This window comes from Lepeophtheirus salmonis, chromosome 1, assembly GCF_016086655.4.
Source record: "Lepeophtheirus salmonis chromosome 1, UVic_Lsal_1.4, whole genome shotgun sequence".
Classification (NCBI taxonomy): domain Eukaryota; kingdom Metazoa; phylum Arthropoda; class Copepoda; order Siphonostomatoida; family Caligidae; genus Lepeophtheirus; species Lepeophtheirus salmonis.
Window position 1 is genome coordinate 11657762 of NC_052131.2, and position 12188 is coordinate 11669949.

Genomic DNA, 12188 nt, shown 5'->3' on the forward strand with positions numbered 1-12188 from the left:
CCAAAGATTTTCAACAGGATTGAAGTCTGGATTGAGGGAAAGCCAGTCCAAAACCTTATACTTACTTCTTTTACTCGTTTGAATTTTGGGGTTCGAGAAGATATAATTTATTAACTAATAATAGAATTTCAACAAAATTAATACTGAATATAGATGTTAGTCGGAGCTTTCTTAATCATTAATGTAGCCGCCCTTAGCAGCAATGGTGGCTTCCAGGCAGTGGCGGATGTAATCCTATGTCATGACTCATGGTGTCTCAGTGCTGGCTTTGATGGCTTCGGTATATGGATGACGGACACTGTAGGCTTTCCTACCGACATGTACTCCAAAGGCATAGTCAAAAGGCTTGGAATCAGGGCTGCAGGGTACCAAAAGTGTCAAAAAAGATTTCAAAAGAACTCAAAGACTCATTCAAAAGAATTTTAATACGAAGGCAATGGGGCTCTTTCATAATTGGTGTCAAAAGTGGTCTTTTTACCCTTAAAAGGCTCTTTCTACCCTTTTTTTATAGCTCTTTGGACAGGCTGGAGTAAAACCACGATATCTTTTGCTTGCCCCCTCATAGACTGTGATTGGCCTGGGCTGTTTCCTTTAGCTCCTCCAATCCAGGTTGATCTTTCTGACAGACACTCTTAAATGTTTTGGAATTGTTGAAGCTGTAGACGGTGGTCTTGAAAATGTTTAACTGCTTGGAGTAAGTGAATGAATAATCCTCAATCATATTCAAGTGTCCTTTTCTTGACTTGTACGTAAGCTAAAGAGCTTCAGTTTGCTTCGTTTTGTAACTAATTGTTTATGCTTTAATATATCGAAATAAGAATTGATTTCAATGACTCAACCTTCATTCATTATTGAATTATTGAATCTGATTTCAATGGATCACTTGGTATTAGTTCTACGGTGCAGAATGATTATTGCATTTGTGTTTTCTATTTTTTGAGAGGTGTTAAGTTTTTTTTCCCACAAAATTAATTTAAAGACAAAGTTAACACTTGTGATTCAACTGGGATCTTAGGCGTTGACTTTCTGTTAATTTGGTCTTTTACCCATGATGTTTTTTCAAAGAACAGGATAGTAGTCTTTTTCATATAATGTAATATTCTACCCATTCTTGAATATCCCATTATTTGTCATAACAAAAATTTAAAAAAAAAAGTGCTCATATTCTCATTGTGGAAAGAGGAACATCTGAGTGAGATATTCAATAAAATAAGATTAGTAGAGGAAGGAGAACCTAAGCATTTGTTAATGTGAGAGTTTTTTTGTTGTTGTTGGCATCCTGAACATTTGTTCTTTTTTGTTTTTGCAAAGCTGTTATCATTATTTTTCCATCATTGTCTTTGTTTCTGTTCATAAAAACAGAGAGTAACATTGAGGATTTGTTAGGAAATTATAAGTGTATGTAATTTCTTGTCCGACTAAGAGTAGAAATTTTAGTATCTGTACTTGGTCTCCAGACCATCTGTTGTGAATCCCTGTATGCCAATGTTAAATATACATAGAATTCAAATTACAAAACATTATTTTTTGTTGTCAATGGGCAAGTTTACAGAATCAGCAAGGGATCAAATAGTTATTTGCATCACTGTATATTATGAAATAATTTAACGTGAGTTTTCCCTTGATTTCTTGTTGATGTAAACACGGATAAATCCTGGGAAAACAGAAACCCTACTTGATACAAATTACTCTATAGAACATTCATTATCTCAATTGTAAGTGGATAATCATTGATCAAAACACTTGCAGTCCCATTATCTCACAACCCAAGCTATTACTTTATTTTAAAAAGGAAAAGAAAGAAGATAAAGATTTGTCTTCTTTTTCTAAGGTGACACTGTTTTTTTTTCTTTCGAGCTATAAAAATAAGAAACTTTGTTAAAATTTACTCGCAATATCACTTTTTATTTAAACTATAAGTGGATAATCATAATTAGAGATGTGAGCATTGTATAATTTCTGGTAAGGGTAAACACCACGCCTTGGAAAATGTCATAAGGATATATTGTTAACATTGAGAGACAAGAAATCTGCTAATTACTATAAGCTATACTTATGGTTGTAGATCTGAAGCATTTGTTAGCTTGCAAGTTTTTTTCTTATGAACATTCTAAATAATGTTTATTTTTGCTAAGTTGTTATAATTATTTTTTCATTCCTAACCTATTTATGCCAAAATATTGAGAACATGTTAGTAAATTTGTGTCTGTGCTCATACAAAACGGAGAGTAACATTAAGGATTTCTCAGGGAATTATAAGTACATGTCCTTGTTAGACAAAGAGTAGAATTGAGGATCAGAAAGTGAGGAATTCCTGCATATGTCTTTGGTTGATATAAATTGGGACTTATGTTTTTATTGTTCATCGCACACCAAACTTAACAAAACGTCTCTACAGCTATGCTGCTTCACTCTAAAACCTAATTCCAATTTTAGGGATAGCATGTTCATTGTCAATTTCATTTTTTACGTGCAAAAAGTGCGTACGATTTAGAATTCTAACTATTGTGCTCCTTGCTCGTTGATGCATTAGAAATTTCAAAAAAGGCAGGATTATTTAATATGAGGATTCATATCTTGCTCTTACCAAAATATACTTTGTTTTAAAATTTTGCTCACTGTAATTTAGACAATATTTACATCCCTACTCATAGTTCAAAATAAATACAGTCTATATCCCAGTTATATTAACTCCAACCTTCATTTTAAGACTACTTTAATTAATTGAGTCAATAAGTTCCTAGTTCAAATTTAAGCCGAGGTAATACAACTGGCCCATATTTCTCACTATCTGAGATAACACTGTATTTCCAAATACAAAAGTGAGTGATACCATCTCGAATTGCATTTGTACCTGATCCATCTTTCAACATTATGTTATTTCATATTTGTTGTTTTATTTTACTAGTAAAGTGATCAGGAGGTAAATAATACAACAACTACACAAAACCATTTTATCCATTCATGTTTTGTTTTTCATACTCTGAGGGGAGTCCTAATCAACCATTTCTGATGATGAAAGAATGTTTACTTTGTCTGTAAATATATTATTATTGGTTGGTATTTATTAGCTATTTTTTTGTAAGCAAAATACAAATATATTTATTTTTTCTGTAAAAACAAGCATTGTATGAACTTATTTATCAATTCTGTAAACATAACTCACCTCTAAATAACAAAACTTTTATTATTATTACTCCTCTTTTGAATTGTTTGCTCAAAATTTGTACATAACATGTGCACCACCACATCTTTACGAAATCCCCTAAAAGGGCATGATGGATGATGAAATGGAATCAAAATAAGGACAAATAAATCAAGGGATTCGTTGATTGTAGAGAGGGGTTCATTATACCATTTTCATGATATTTTGTGTACATGATGTGTGCATTGTTAAAAATATGTATATTATTGAGTGATAAGGAGTATTTTGTTGATTTAGTGGTAGTCAGTACTATCTCTATAGATTGTACGAAAGGGTGTGTGTGGTGTTGTGTATATTTAGTCATGATCGGTGAGATTTAGTAATGATCTTGGATGAGAAAACATAATATTTGTAGAAGGTTTCAACATTTGTGAATAAACATTTGAAAATGTCCCAAAATAATACAGTACACCATTGAATTACGAATATGCAAGACTCATTGCTGTGGGACAATTGAGTGGAAAATGAGCGCAATTCAAATTTTCAGTTCATTTTTGGTTTTATGATTTATGAAAAATCTCTTAAAATTTAGACCCTGTTGCTCTAACTTCCCTTTATTTTAAGCTGGGAACAACTGAAGCCACAACTTGTCAGCTTTTTTAAATGTAATCTCGCCTGAAATTTAAACTTAAGTAGTTCAACCGTGCTGAATGTTTATCGATTTTTTCCTTTTTTTGTATATATTCTTACATAGACTGCTCTACTCTACCTCGTAGAGGGGATTTAAAAAAAACTTCTTAATGATAAACATCATCCTTGCAACAAATAGATCGAGCTTGAGAATTTTCTAGATGGCCAAAATTATACTTTGGCCTAAGAGTTGTCTAATTTTCGACAAACACTTCGATAACCAGCTCTCGATCAATGACAATAGTTGCTTACAAGCAGTTCGAAGGAATGAGTGCCTGGATAGAAGTGTCTAAGAAAATAAACAGACAAAATTTAAACGGGTCCATCCCTAGGAAAAAGAAATAATTTAACCCAAAAACTGATCTTGAACTTAGTCCATCAAACTAAATTGACTAACATCTGATAACAATGTGTCTATTGCATATATTTACAAGAAACTAAATGGTTGCATATTATTGCCTTCAGTAGTTGGTTGGCATCTTATTATTGCAACTTGTTTGTAGGTTCAAGACATATCTCGTCATCGAAATGTAAAACTTGTATGTTATTAATATTCAAATAGACTGCTTCATCAAGTGTTTATTCGCGGTATATCTGTTTTATATTACAGATTATATTGTGTAAATATCTGTGTTAATTTTTCCTTCATTCGTCACATTCAATTTAATTGTTAATCGTCTCTATTTCGTAAAAATAGAATAAATGTGTTTTAGACAACCAAAACATTCAAAGAAAATGTTATGACTCTTATTGTAACTATTATGTAGAAACATTAGGTAACAAATTATCACTGGTACAAGTTGGGATTTGTATAATTTGTTACTGTTACAATCAGTAATTTTTACAAGTTTTTACTATTACAGTAAGGATATTGTAATTGTTGCAATTGAAAAATGAGATCAAGTCATCTTAATGTAAAATTTACTAGAGAATAAGGCTATTTTTTTTTTTTTGTTATAACTCTTTTATTATAGCAAATTTAAACGTAATTTTTTCACATATTATAGATATCATATATTACATACTAATTCTATCATTAAAAAATCGTCAAAATCGAGCAACCCCAAGTCTAAAAAACAGCAACGATTTAATTATTATTAAAAAGAAAAATAGAAGAAAAGAGAAGAAGAACAATCGACGAAAAAAAATAATTGTCAATATTTGTGAGTAGACAGGATTAACGTAGCAGAGCATTTCTTCCTAAATGAATTAGGGTAGTATTGAAATGTTTAACTGGACTCCGTGGTATTTATTTCTGTAAAAAGAAACCCCGTAATAAATGTATCTTTCTTATTAGTTCATAGTATTTCCCTTCAATGAAGAGGGAGTTGAGAATCAATATCGCTTCAGAGACGTAACCACTACGCCATGAAGGGAGTTCATGGGTATTTTGCTTCAAAGGTTAAATTATACATTGCACTTTGGAGATTCGATTACTGAAAAATCTGACACTTTTCTGTATAGAAGATAAAAATTTTAACTCATTTCTTCTCACAGCATCGACACTGCAGCTAGAAACTTCAATCCCTGGAAGTGAGAAAGACTTAACAAAACATAACTCGCTAAGAACACCACATATCTGAAGATAGTCGTCATAGTTGGATAAGATCCTTGTTTTCTCGATGTTGATGGAGAGGCCATAATTTTTTTTTGGAAATCCTGAATGACTTCAATAGCGTGGGAAATGGAATATACCAGTTTTTTTTTGTGTTCCCGTTGGAAATAACTTGTGACTTTTCATTTATTTTCAGGCCTAATGCTGTTCAAGTAATTCATTACGATTAGAAATAGGGATGGCGATAGCTGCCGAGCTCCATGCTGAATGCATAACTTAGAATGAACTCTGGGAATGTCAATTCTCGATGACGAGTTCCTAAGGATGGTCGAGACCATATAAACAAACCCATCCAGCAGTCTGTACCTATATAGCTGTTCGACAATGCACTTGTGTGAAGAAAGTATCGTATACCTTTGCTAAGTCGACAAAAATTGTAGTGTACTTGGAGGATGCACATAAGTATATACCAGTTTGTAAAGAGCGCAGTATATCTAGCAGGTGTGACGCTATACATCCTGATCTGTTGATATTATATGAAGGCAAATCCTGAAAGTCTTCGATTAAATATTCCGGTTAGTATTTTATATGAGCTATTCACGAGAGAAATGGGTCTGTAATGTTTAATATCTTCCTTCATACTTCTTCGAGGATGGGAGAAAATAAATTTTTAAACCTTTTGAAAAATTCATAAGGCAACCTTGATGGTCCAGGGCTTTTAATTTTTTTGTCATAATCCTGGACGAACTTTATAATTTCTTCTTTTGGTGACGGGTTAGTAAATATCTAAAAATATATCACGATTCAAATCATTTTGATAATTTCTTTTCAGTTCTTCCAGGATACCAATTTTGAAATCACAAAGGTTTCCACTATGTTGGATCTTTCAACAACTTCCTGTTCAAACAGAAGTCACATAGTCTATTCGACTTACGGACTGAACAACTATATAATTTGGAATAAAATCTGCATTTTTCTGCCGATATTTTCTCGGGGTCCTCCGATTTTTAGACCCAGGCAAGTTTTGTAGAAGTCATTTTTCCTCCAGGAGGATTTTTTTCCAGATATTTGAAGGAAGATTTCCCTTTTAAATTCAACTCGACAAATTTAATTCCTTTTTCTTATCAGTGTTCCAATATTTTCATATTCTATAATCTCCTCCAATTTTTCAATCGTGCTAGTATTATCATCTCTCATTTCTTCCAGATGCTTTTCAGATTTTTTTTCTTTCGAAGGCAGCCTCTTTTCCTTTATAAATGAATATTTTCTTTGCTGAATTTTCGATATTTCTTAGGTAATCTCATGAAGAGATTTTACCTCCATCTTATAACAATTTGTTCCTTTTAATGATTTCAGACACCTCGCCACAAGTTCCTTCCGCTTCTAGGAGAGCCACATTCAGTTTCCAGAAGGACCTTCAAGGTTTTTATGGATCATTAAATGCTGCAAAAACTGGACAACGTTTATAAATGTACGGTGGGAACTCCATAAACTCTGCCTAAAGATTTTCCAATCTACTTAAAGACATAACATAATCAAGTCGACTTCGTATTTTATTACAAGATCTTGTAATCCCCGTAAAAGTCATTTTTGGTGCAAACTCATAAAACACAAGCCACAGGTCCACTACAAGAGAATAACTATGATTGAAACTTTGATAGATGCCATGTAATTTTTTTACTCTTTTTCATAAAACTACTAAAACAGAAGTTTTTTGTAACACGTTATAAAATTCAATTGCCTATTTAATTCCATCCATCGTAGATAAGTAATAAAATATAATATCAATAGAAAAATATAGAAATAATAACAACGATTAATAGTTTGTAATATCATTACTGGTGTTATAATAAAATTATAACACTCAACCAGTTGGTCAGACTGACTAAAAGTCAACTTGTGCATCATTACAATATATATAACTTTTTTAGAAGAAATTGTGATAAGAGTAAAGTTTTCTTTGAAATTAAAAAATTACCTTAATTCAGATTTTGACGATATTTAATAGTTTTTGACAAATCAAAACACATTCTATATTTCATTTAATTGATGCTTTTACAATCTTATTTTATTTATAAAAGTATCTCTTTTTTCTCTATAATAATTGAGCCCGAAATAATATTTCTTATAAATGATCATTATCACCTTTGAATATCATAATAGTTTTTATAACTTTTATATTGTATTTTAAAGGTCATATTCAAGGATATTTATAGCCAGAAGGTAGGATCAACAACATCTTTTTAGCTTTATATTTAAAAACGACAGATTTATTAATAATTACTACTTTTAAGAACAGTCTAAATCAAAACTTGATAATAGGTTGATTAACAGGTACAAAAAGTTTCAAATAACATCTACGTTTGAAACTCTAGCAAATATATAGTTTTAAAATAAAATAATAGCTTTTTTAAACTGAAAAATTTTAAAGATATTTTATATTGAGTGTTTTCACTGACGTTACAAAAAATGAATAAATTATTAAAATTATATGTTGAGGCTCAATAATTAAAAATCTAATCGACTGAAAAAAAATATTTAGTCCACTCTTTGTATTTTCAATTACAAAATTTCAAATTCACAATTTGACTCGAGTAAAAAAATCAACGACTTCAGTTGAGGTGAACCAAGTCGAAACAATACTAATATAAATTGTTATTTGAGATGAAGAATTATTTGAACAATATTAAAAAATCTATACGACCAATTGCAGCTCCATTAGCTTAAATCATTTCTATTGATTTATCAAAATGCCACAAAAATATTAAATTCTAGCCCATTAATAAAAATATTAAAATTTGCTCGGTATTCCAATTTAAAAACATATTTTAAATAGATGAAAATCAAATTTAAAAAAATGCTTATTTTTAATATAATCCACAAACATTGACATTCACTTTTTTGGGGTTTTGAAAACCCCGGAAAAATTTTGACGTTATGATTTGAAGAGCATTAAAAAGTGGGTTAAAATATAATTTGGAGTTAAATGATTTAATATAACAATTAAACAGAAAAAATAAGCTTACAGGCAATATTTGAAAAGATTCAGTCACTTTTTTTGGTTACAAGGTTTTAAAACAAGAGCTTATTTTTGGTAAAAAGTAGTCATAATTAACTCTACATTTATTTAAGTTATTTTCCCAAAAATGCAGTTTTTACCGTTATGTATATGTAGAAATAAGCACATATTATATGCACTAAGCAGTAATTAGTTTGAGTTATACTTAACAAAGGGGGGGAAACAATGCTTTTTATCATCATTTTCATTTGTTTAGGTACAAAACACACATAGAAAAATATATTTGTTAATTTATTTATTAGTAGTCATTTTTTCTAACGTAAGCATATACAAAAAGTAAAAATAAAAAATGATTGGGGTTAACTTCCCTTTAGACAATTGAAAGGAAATTACGATCCTTTATTCTTTTACCATTAATATGATGTTGTAATCAAATTAAGCTTACAGCCAAAAAATAGATAGATTTTTTTTCTATGCCTATATTTCTTTTCTAAAAATATATTAACCAAAAAATATGATGAATTGCTTTTGTGTATTCTATACTAACAAAAAACTTTCAATTACGTTTACTGAGTGGCCAAAAAATAAAAGTTACACAAGATACAAGGACATTTTTTGGAAAAAAATACTAAAATAATAATACATATATTTATAACTAAAAAAGTTGCAGAAAAATACAAAAATAACGGGCTAAAATAATTATAGTAATAAAAACTGGTGAAGTTGCATTTCAAATATTTGTGTATATGTATGCTTAACCTTTAGCATGTCAATCTTTAATCTATTGCGTAAAAAACACCTGGATAAAGTTAGTCATTAATGATCTTTTTCGCTAATGATTCATGAGTCTTTACAGCCTAGAGATTAATTTATACATCATTTGGCTAAATTGTTGAACACGAATGTTTAATAATCTGGAATACAAAAACAAAAAAAAAACACTAGAAAATGGTTATTTTTATTGTTGTTTTTCAATACTCTCCTGGCATTTATAAAAAAGACTAAAAAATGATTTGGTAACCCTGACAATTTCATAATTTTTTTTTGAATTTTTGTCATAATGTTTTATTAGATAAGCTACAAGCTTATTTATAAGTTCTCACAAACTCAAAGTGTTATTCTGCTTGTGTTTTATGAGCACATACACTTTATAATGGTGTTTATTTTCTTAAAAAATATAGAATAATGGTCACAGCTTTGGTTAATATAAGAAAGATATTCATATTGCCAAACACAATTTTTTTTTAGATATGAAAATATTTTTTGCAACTTTAGTCATGAGTACGAGTTTTGTACAGTGCAAGGAGGTAGTGGGAGATAGGCATTTGAGAATTCTGATTAAATAATTTTGCATAACCTTAGATGTCTATTTTATGATTTTAGTTGGAGAGCAATGCATTACAGGTGGAGGAACTGGAGAGCCTCCTTCATAGCAATAGTTATATGTTAAAAAATTATGACAATGACATAGCAGTCAAAACAGTGTTCTATACTTTCCTCTGTTATTATCACTATTCTTTTATTCGTGAAGAGAGTGTTCATCTAAGTATAATATAGTAATAGTGCGTGAAAAACAAAGACTACACAGGAAATTTGTTGTCAAGTGATAAGTTTAAGCACTTATTAGACTCAAAGTAGAATTAGGGATCGACAATGTTGTAATTTTTGCCTATATTATAGCTAAATAGGGAGTAAGAAATGTGTTTATTCCCTTCATTGCATATCAACCCATAGCTAGTCCAATGAAACGTCATGACAGCTAAGCATTAAGCCATAAGACATTCTATAAATTTTATCGGGGAATACAATAATTTTATGTTACTTTTTTTTAACATACGGGCAGGTCATACTATTTAAATCTATAGTAATAGTGAGGGGGGTATAATTTATTTTCCTAACGTTGAAATGTTTTATACATTTCTTGGATAACGAAATGAAAACTTTGTATCGGTTTTGTTTCCAGAGTTAATTATAAAGCTCTGAGTAGATAAAATATTATTAATAATAGAAAATACTGAGGACAGTTGTAATATATCCATTTTCTCTATCATTAAAAAAGCTACTGCCATAAAAAACGAATCCTTATATTTGTATCATGTACTGCAAAAAAATTTAAACTTTCTTTTTTGTTAGATATTGTAGCTGTATTTGTGGGGAAAATAATGCTAGCAGCAATAAAAAACAACCATAATTTGTCTGGTGTTGCTTAAGTATATTTAAAACCCTGGAATCCAGACAATTGAAAACTTCTTTGATAAAATGTGATTTATAGATAAACAACTCTGAGTTCAAAGGATTGCAACTCCGAATCTAGATCAAGACAAAAGTCCTCATAATACAAAGTTCAAATACATATTATTTGAGTAAATGGCTCAAGTCCAGACTTGTTCATAAACAAAGAAACAGCTCCACCTAAGTAAGGAGTAAATCTAAAAGTAACGGAAATTACTTACATTGTTAGTCCAGGTTTGTTTTTAATTATAATGTGTCGATATGTGTTGTTAGTATAAAATTATGGTTTTGAGTAGCGAATGAAGGTAAAAGTTCATAAGGGAAGAAAAACAAGATATTTGAGTTTGAAGGTCACTTTTTTCAAGGTATGAAGATCGTTAATGACTGCATTCTTTTACCTACAACCCATAAGCACATAAAAAGGAGGCGTTGAGTATCTACTACAGATATTGGTAAACTGCATGTATTTCTAACCAAAGAGGTTGTAAAAAGTTAGATATAGATCAATCGTCTGTGATATGAAATAGGGAAACCGGAGGTAGTTTTAACAAGAGATGGGAGTTTCAATCTATAATAATGATTTTAAATATTTAAGTACTATAATTCTTATTATAAATTAATCTAGAACTACAAAACATAGAAAGTTAATAATTGCAAGGTCTAGTTATTTATTCAGAAATCAAATTAATCATTTACAAACAATTAAGTGATTTAAAATATTTCAAATTCAATTTAATTAAAATATCAAAATAATTTATTGCAATGTTTAAAATATAAGATGCACTAATTTCAATTGTCTTTGGCTATATTGCATATAAACAATGCTACGAACACTAAATGCTGATTTAGTATATTTTTAATGTAAAAACAAAGAAATCCTCCCTCTCCAAAAGTTATCCCTAATTCTTCCGCCAGTCATCATATATAGGCGGTATTTAATATTTCTGTAAAAGGTGCGATGTTGTTTCCTTTTCTCCTAGGAAAAGTAGCAAAGCGTATAAACACTAAACAGTTACAGTGTACCAGTAATCAATCAGTAGAATTTTTTTTTTTTCTTAATTTCTAACTCAAACACAATTTTTCCAACTAATACAGTTGTCATCTATTACTTTTGCGATTGTCCGTACATCAAAGGAGTGTTGCAACATTTTATTGTTGCAGTTCAATTCAATTCGTTAAAAAATTACTGAATTATATAATTTCTAAATATATTTTCCCAAAACGACACATATAGCTATTAAATTTTTTTCTTGGGAACCCAGGTTTCACGGTCTTTTTTGGAGTTTTACATTTCCAGGAACTCTCGTATTTAATCATATCATTGTATCATTGACACCTATATTATCCAATACAATAAAGCTTGATTATAACTTTTTTGTGCACGTCCGACCGGATAACACAAGCCCAAAAAACTTGACCCCTGGGTACTAAAAACAACCCGTGTACCCTTAGTAATCATTTAAAAAGTAAAGAGCATAAGAATTGCAAATATATGGGTCGGATACGCTTAAAATATACTATTGTTTTTTAAATGTCAGTATTTATTA